This window comes from Callorhinus ursinus, unplaced genomic scaffold (assembly GCF_003265705.2).
Source record: "Callorhinus ursinus isolate GAN/ISIS: 27379988/994484 unplaced genomic scaffold, GSC_fseal_2.0 scaffold13, whole genome shotgun sequence".
Classification (NCBI taxonomy): domain Eukaryota; kingdom Metazoa; phylum Chordata; class Mammalia; order Carnivora; family Otariidae; genus Callorhinus; species Callorhinus ursinus.
Genome location: NW_027397075.1, coordinates 47,459,345 through 47,465,443, shown reverse-complemented (window position 1 = coordinate 47,465,443; position 6,099 = coordinate 47,459,345).

Here is a 6,099-nt window from a genome sequence, read left to right as displayed (position 1 = left end):
AAGAAAGAAAGAAAGAAAGAAAGAAAGAAAGAAAGAAAAGAAAGGAGGGAGGAAACCTAGAGATCCCACTCCACCCTCCTTTTTTCTCATGAGTTTTTCTCCTTGTTCTGCAATATGTTGGCACCTCCCATATTTGGTTTCTCCAGACGGCCCACTTTTCTCCTTTATTATCTTTCTGTGTTTGTATCTTCCAGGCTGGTTTCTATTTTCCCACATCACATGTTGTACAGTTACCTCCAATTTACAGATCTTTCCCTCGCCTCCCTGGACCAGCACCTTTAAGTATTGGTCCATTTAGAAAATCACTCCATTGTTAAAAATATTCGGAGTACAATTTCTACCTAAATTGATTTTTATCCTAGTTGGGATTTGTGGGAGTTCTTAAATTGATGGGTTTATAGTTTTCACCAAATTTGGAAAACATTCTGCTGTTATTTCTTCAAATATTACTTCTTGATTTCCCCACCCTTCTTTGGGATTTCAGTTACACTATTTCTGACCATTTTCTAATGTCTCATCAAGGGTCTATTCTTTTTTTTTTTTTCTGGCCCTCTTCTTTTCTGTAGTGTGAGTAGTTTCTATTGCTATATTTTCAAGTCCACTGATATTTTCTTCTGCATGATTTAAGCTGCTGTTAAGCCCATTTAATGGATTTTTCACTTCAGATATTGTACTTTTCAACTCTAGAAGTTCCATTAGATTCCTTTTTATAGTTTCCATTTTGCTCCTCATTATTTTCATGTTTTTCTTTAAATTCCTGAACATATTTATGATAACTCTTTTATAGTTCTTGCCACCTAATTGCATAATCTCTGTCATTTCTGGATCTGTTTCTATTGATTGTTTTTTTTTTCTTGTTTATGAACCACATTTTCCTGCTTATTTGCATGTCTAGTAATTTTTTATTGGATGTTGAACATTGTATTGCTACAAGGTTGAGTATCTAGGCAGTTAAGTTACCTGCAGATAAGTTTGATCTTTTTGAGGCTTTTTTAAAGCATTGTTAGGGAAGGTCTACTTCCTTTCTCCCCAGGGATATAAAGAATTACATTTCCTTTTCCTTTTCTTTTCTTTTCCTTTTTCTTTCTTTTTTAAGGGTTGGCAGTCTCTCTGCTGGCTGGTTCAAATGCAAGTTGCAAAGGATTCTCTCCTTATCTAGGTTTCTCCTTTTGTAAGTGTCCATGTATCAGCTCAATCTCATCATTTCTAACATACAGAGACCACTTTCTTTACTACAAAATTTTAAAATATACATGTACATAAATATATTATTTTCTACACACAAATTGTGTAGAGAATAATATAATAAACACCCAATCCAACATCTAGTGTGTATATATATGTATATTATATATAATATGTATAACACATACAGTTATTATATATAACTATATATATAGTTATTTTATATCTACACCTATGTGTATATATATGTATATCTAGTATATATTACAGATACAGTTAAAGCCCTCAGTATACCCCTCCTAATTGTACTCCCCTTCCTACCCTCCTTCTAGAAAGTAACAAGATCTCTGAATTTGGTGTTTTTAATTCGTATGAATTTTTTTATATATAAAATGTTATTTATTGTTTAGGAATACATATATGTGTGTATATACATATATATACAAAGTTTTGTGTGCATGTGTGTGTACATATATAAATGTATATAAATATACTCTCTAGATATCCCTAAACAATAAACACTGTTTTACATGTTTTTAAGCTCCATTCATTCATTTATCCAGAACTATGTTTTTTTTCTGAGCTCTCTATCTGGATACAGAAGACAAAACAAAAGACACTCAATAGAACTCTATTTACCAGGGGCTGAGAGCTCTCCTAGAATTATCTTAAGGGACCAAGGAGCCAATACAACTGCTTGACCCAATATACAGCTTTGGTCATCTTGGGGAAGGAGCAATTCTGGCTGAAGCAAAGGTTTGCTCTTTGCTTCTATTTTCTGAACACATGGCAGAATTTGGGGGAGAAAAGAAGGTTACAAGGAAGAACTAACTGTACAACTACTACCGAGGCTACTCCCACCGCAACCGCCATCATCAGATCTGTCGCACGTGCCCATCATCAGCATTGTGGTGTTTTTCAGTGCATTCTTTCTCAAGGTAAACATACTTGTTCCTGTTTTTTAGATGCAGAAACTAAGGCTACAAAGACCTTAACCATGGCTTTCCCCTGAACACTGACCCTCATTCCAAGTGTTAATGAGCATCTTCACTTAGAGAGTCCACAGTCATGTCAAACCCAACAAGTCTGATATTTCTCTTTGCTTGCCGCCTTTCTTCCCTTCATTTCTCTGAGTTAACAACTGGGGTTAAACATATTATAAACTTGTCTGGTCAATCACTCCCCTACTGCAAAATCTCTCAACAGCTTCTCACTACCTAAAGAATTAAATACAAACTCCTTACCCTGGCATTCAAAGTCTCCTATAATAGGCCCCCAATTTGTGTTCCACTTTATCTCCTATTACTTTGCTATACCTCAGCCAAATTAATCTACTTTCTGTTCTCCAAATATGCCACACACATTCCCATCTTAGCAACCCGGCTCATGCTGCCCCCCATTAGAATGTTCTCCACCTTTTCCTCTATATATCTACCCATTGAAATTCTATGCATTCTTCAAGGTTAATTTTAAATGGCCTGCTCCTCCTTCTTACCTGTTCTTCATTCCCTATCAGAATATTATCTTTCCTCCATTAGTTCTTTTTTTTTTAAAGATTTATTTATTTATTTTAGAGAGAGAGAGAGCAGCAGTGGAGGAGGGGGACAGAGGGAAAGAATCTTCTTCAAGCAGACTCTCCACTGAATGTGGAGTCCTATGTGGGGCTCAGTGAGGCAAATTCAGTGTGAGGCAAATTCAGTGTGAGGGAGCGAGTCTTGGCTACTGAAGGCAAGAAAAGGCCTTAGCCAGTCAAGAAGCTGGGAAAGCCGGAAATCTTACATAGGCCTTATTTGAAACTGGGAGGAAATCCTCACTGAGATCATGACTTGAGCCAAAACCAAGAGTTGGACACTTAACCAACTGTGCCACCCAGGCTCCCTTCCCTCCTTTAGTTCTAATTGCATTTTGTTGTACATTTCTTATCTTAACTTATACTGTGACTTCTGTGTGTTTGACTTTTCTTCTTCCTGAAACTGTGAACTCCAAGAGAACAAAAGCTTTGCCCTCCTCACCTTTATCTTTTTAGCACATGGCATATACTTCTTAGCATCTAGAAGGAAACGGTACTATAAATCATTGAATTGATTTAGTACTTTCTCTCTTTTGAAGAGTAATACTCAAATAATTCATGTTGAAATATGGAGTCCAACATGGGCAAGGACTAGAATCGTATCTTACACAGGTTATGGTTATTCTCCAGTCCTATCCCATATCCTTGATCCAAAGTAAGCTGGAAAATACAATCAGTATAATTCAGTGTGAGGGAGTGAGTCTTAGCTACTGAGGGCAAGAAAAGGCCTTAGCCAGTCAAGAAGCTGGGAAAGCCAGAAATCTTATATAGGCCTTGTTTGAAACTGGGAGGAAATCCTCAGTCGGTAGATAGATTTTTGCCTCCTCTATAAAGAAAGGCATTGTGAAGAGACTATGTCACAGTTTTGTGTGAAAGATGGTTAGGATTAAGGACACAGGTGAGCAGGTGAGTGTGTTAGGGGGCACGTGTGTGCACATATGGCATGTTCAGGGGAGTCACTGAGCCCTATTTGCAAATAGTGAGGGATGCCTTGTTCCTGATCTTTGGCCCACTGTCACAGCAGATACAAGAGGTTGCACTGGGCCCTTGTCCTCTCCTGTGCAGTCCTACTGACCATTTGGCACTGGAATCTACTGAGACACTTGACAGGCTACATATCTTTTACCCTTTTGTTTCTGTCATTAAATTTTTTTTTCTTACAGAGGAAAAAGAAGCTCATGTTGTTTGTGTAATTTCTTTCTTTGCTCTACTTTGCTCTACTTTGGCCTACTCCAGGCTGTCAGTCCAGGCTAATCTTCATCTTTCCCTAAATTAATATACAACATGTCATCACCTCTTTTTAAAAAATAAAGATCCAGCTCTCTAGCCCCAATGACCTTTAAAAACTCTCTTAATTCAACATATGTAGCCTCAGATTCATCTTTGCTTCCCCTTTCCTGCCTTCCTCTGACACTCTTTTCTTCCCCCTCCCACAAAAGAAAACTGGCTCAGCCTTTGGACTTTTTGTTTAAGGCCCCCAGTTCATTGGGCCCCCAATTCAAAACTTTGCCATCATTCATAATTCTTCCCTTTGACTTGCCAACTCCCTTTAATCAACTCTTTCTAGTGTTACTTTTGTAATGTCTCTCACATCTATTCCTAAGGCCATTTTTAGTTTAAGCCAGTGATCATCAGGGAACAGAGGATAAGGTATGAACTGGGTTGAGGGGGTTGCATTGTCACTTGGGAATTTTTTCAAAATTCAGTATAGTTTGACTAAGTTTCACAGGTGATGTTGACAGACTGCTTACTACCAACCAGGCAGGTCTTTATCACCTGGACACCTGTTCTCACCCCCAACCAATCTCTTTGGCTTCCACTTCCCCTACCCAGTGTTCTGGATGAAAACACTACTTTCAACATCATATCTCTTCTTTAAACATTCTTCATTTTCCCCGCTGACCTCAGGATAAAGTCCAAACTTGTTAACATACCATCATCAGATGCCACCTTCTTTCTCTGCAGCTTTCTCAAATATTGGCACTCTGTGTGTGTGTGTGTGTGTGTGTGTGTGTGTGTTTTACCTTCTTTCCTTCTCATTCTACACTCTGCCCAGAACAACAAGGGTATTCTTAGAGCTCATCTATTTTCTGTTTACTGATGACTCTCAGAGCTCTCTGTTCAGCCAGATCTCTTTCCTTCCAGACGGCATTATCCAACTGCTCACTACATGTCTCTCAAAATCAATGTCCAACTTATTATGTCTGTTATATTCCTCCCCTCTTTGTCTCACTAAATGGCATTGCTGTCCACCAGTCACTCAATCCAGATACCCTTGAGGCATTCTTTTCTACCCTCTGTCCCTTACCTCCCTACACCCCCCCCAATAGATCCCCATGTCCTTTATTTATGATATCTCCTGAGTCTGAAATTTTCATTCTTCCTCAGAAGCCTTCTTCAGGTTCTCATTATTCCTCTTCTGGACCACTGGTCTACCTATCTCTTGCCTTGCCTTCTATAACCAGTTCATCCTCCACACTGCCAACAATGTAATTTTCCTAGAATGCAAATGTGATCATGCCACTCACCTTTTAAAAGCCCTTCAGTGTATCCCTACTGACTTGAGAACACAGCCCAATAACTGCACACAAAGCCCTTCATGACCTGCCCTGCCCTCATCTTCTGCCCACTGTAGAAAGCTCATACCAAATTCCCTTCAGCTTCTGGATGTATCTCCTTCTCTCAGGGCTCTGCACCTTACATATTCTATTCCCACTTCTTGTAATGGGTTCCCCTTTGTTTCTTTGCCTAACTAACTCCTTATAGGTCTTCAGTTCTCAAATCTAGAACCTCGTACTCAAGAAAGCTTTTCTTGATCCCAACCCCATAGATTCTGCACTTCTTCTCTGTACTTACATCTGTCACAGTATTTATTATATTACCTATGCTGATTTGTGGGGTTTTTTGGTTTTTGGTTTTGTTTCCCTTTCCAGAATCTCTGAGGGAAAAAAAAACGTGTTTTTTTCCTTTCTATTACCATAACCTAGACCAGAAAATAGCCAAAAATAAGTGCTGAATGTTTGTCAAGTGAGTGAATCAATGTAGCTTTCCCAGCTTTCTCTCCCACCACTCCTCCAGAAATCATCTTCTCTAGCCAACACATTTAACCTCCCCTGAACCTGCCTGCACTTCCCTCTGCATGCCTTCATACCATTTCTCCCTTGACTGACTGGTGGATGGTGATACCAAGTAGTGACAGAGAGGGGAGACGGAGATGGGAGTAATCTGTCAGACATTTTGAGTTGAGAGACACCCAGTAAGCAGTTGAATAGTGCCCTACCTTACCACTTCCCTGTTTTTCTTTCTTTCTTTCTTTCTTTCTTTCTTTCTTTCTTTCTTTCTTT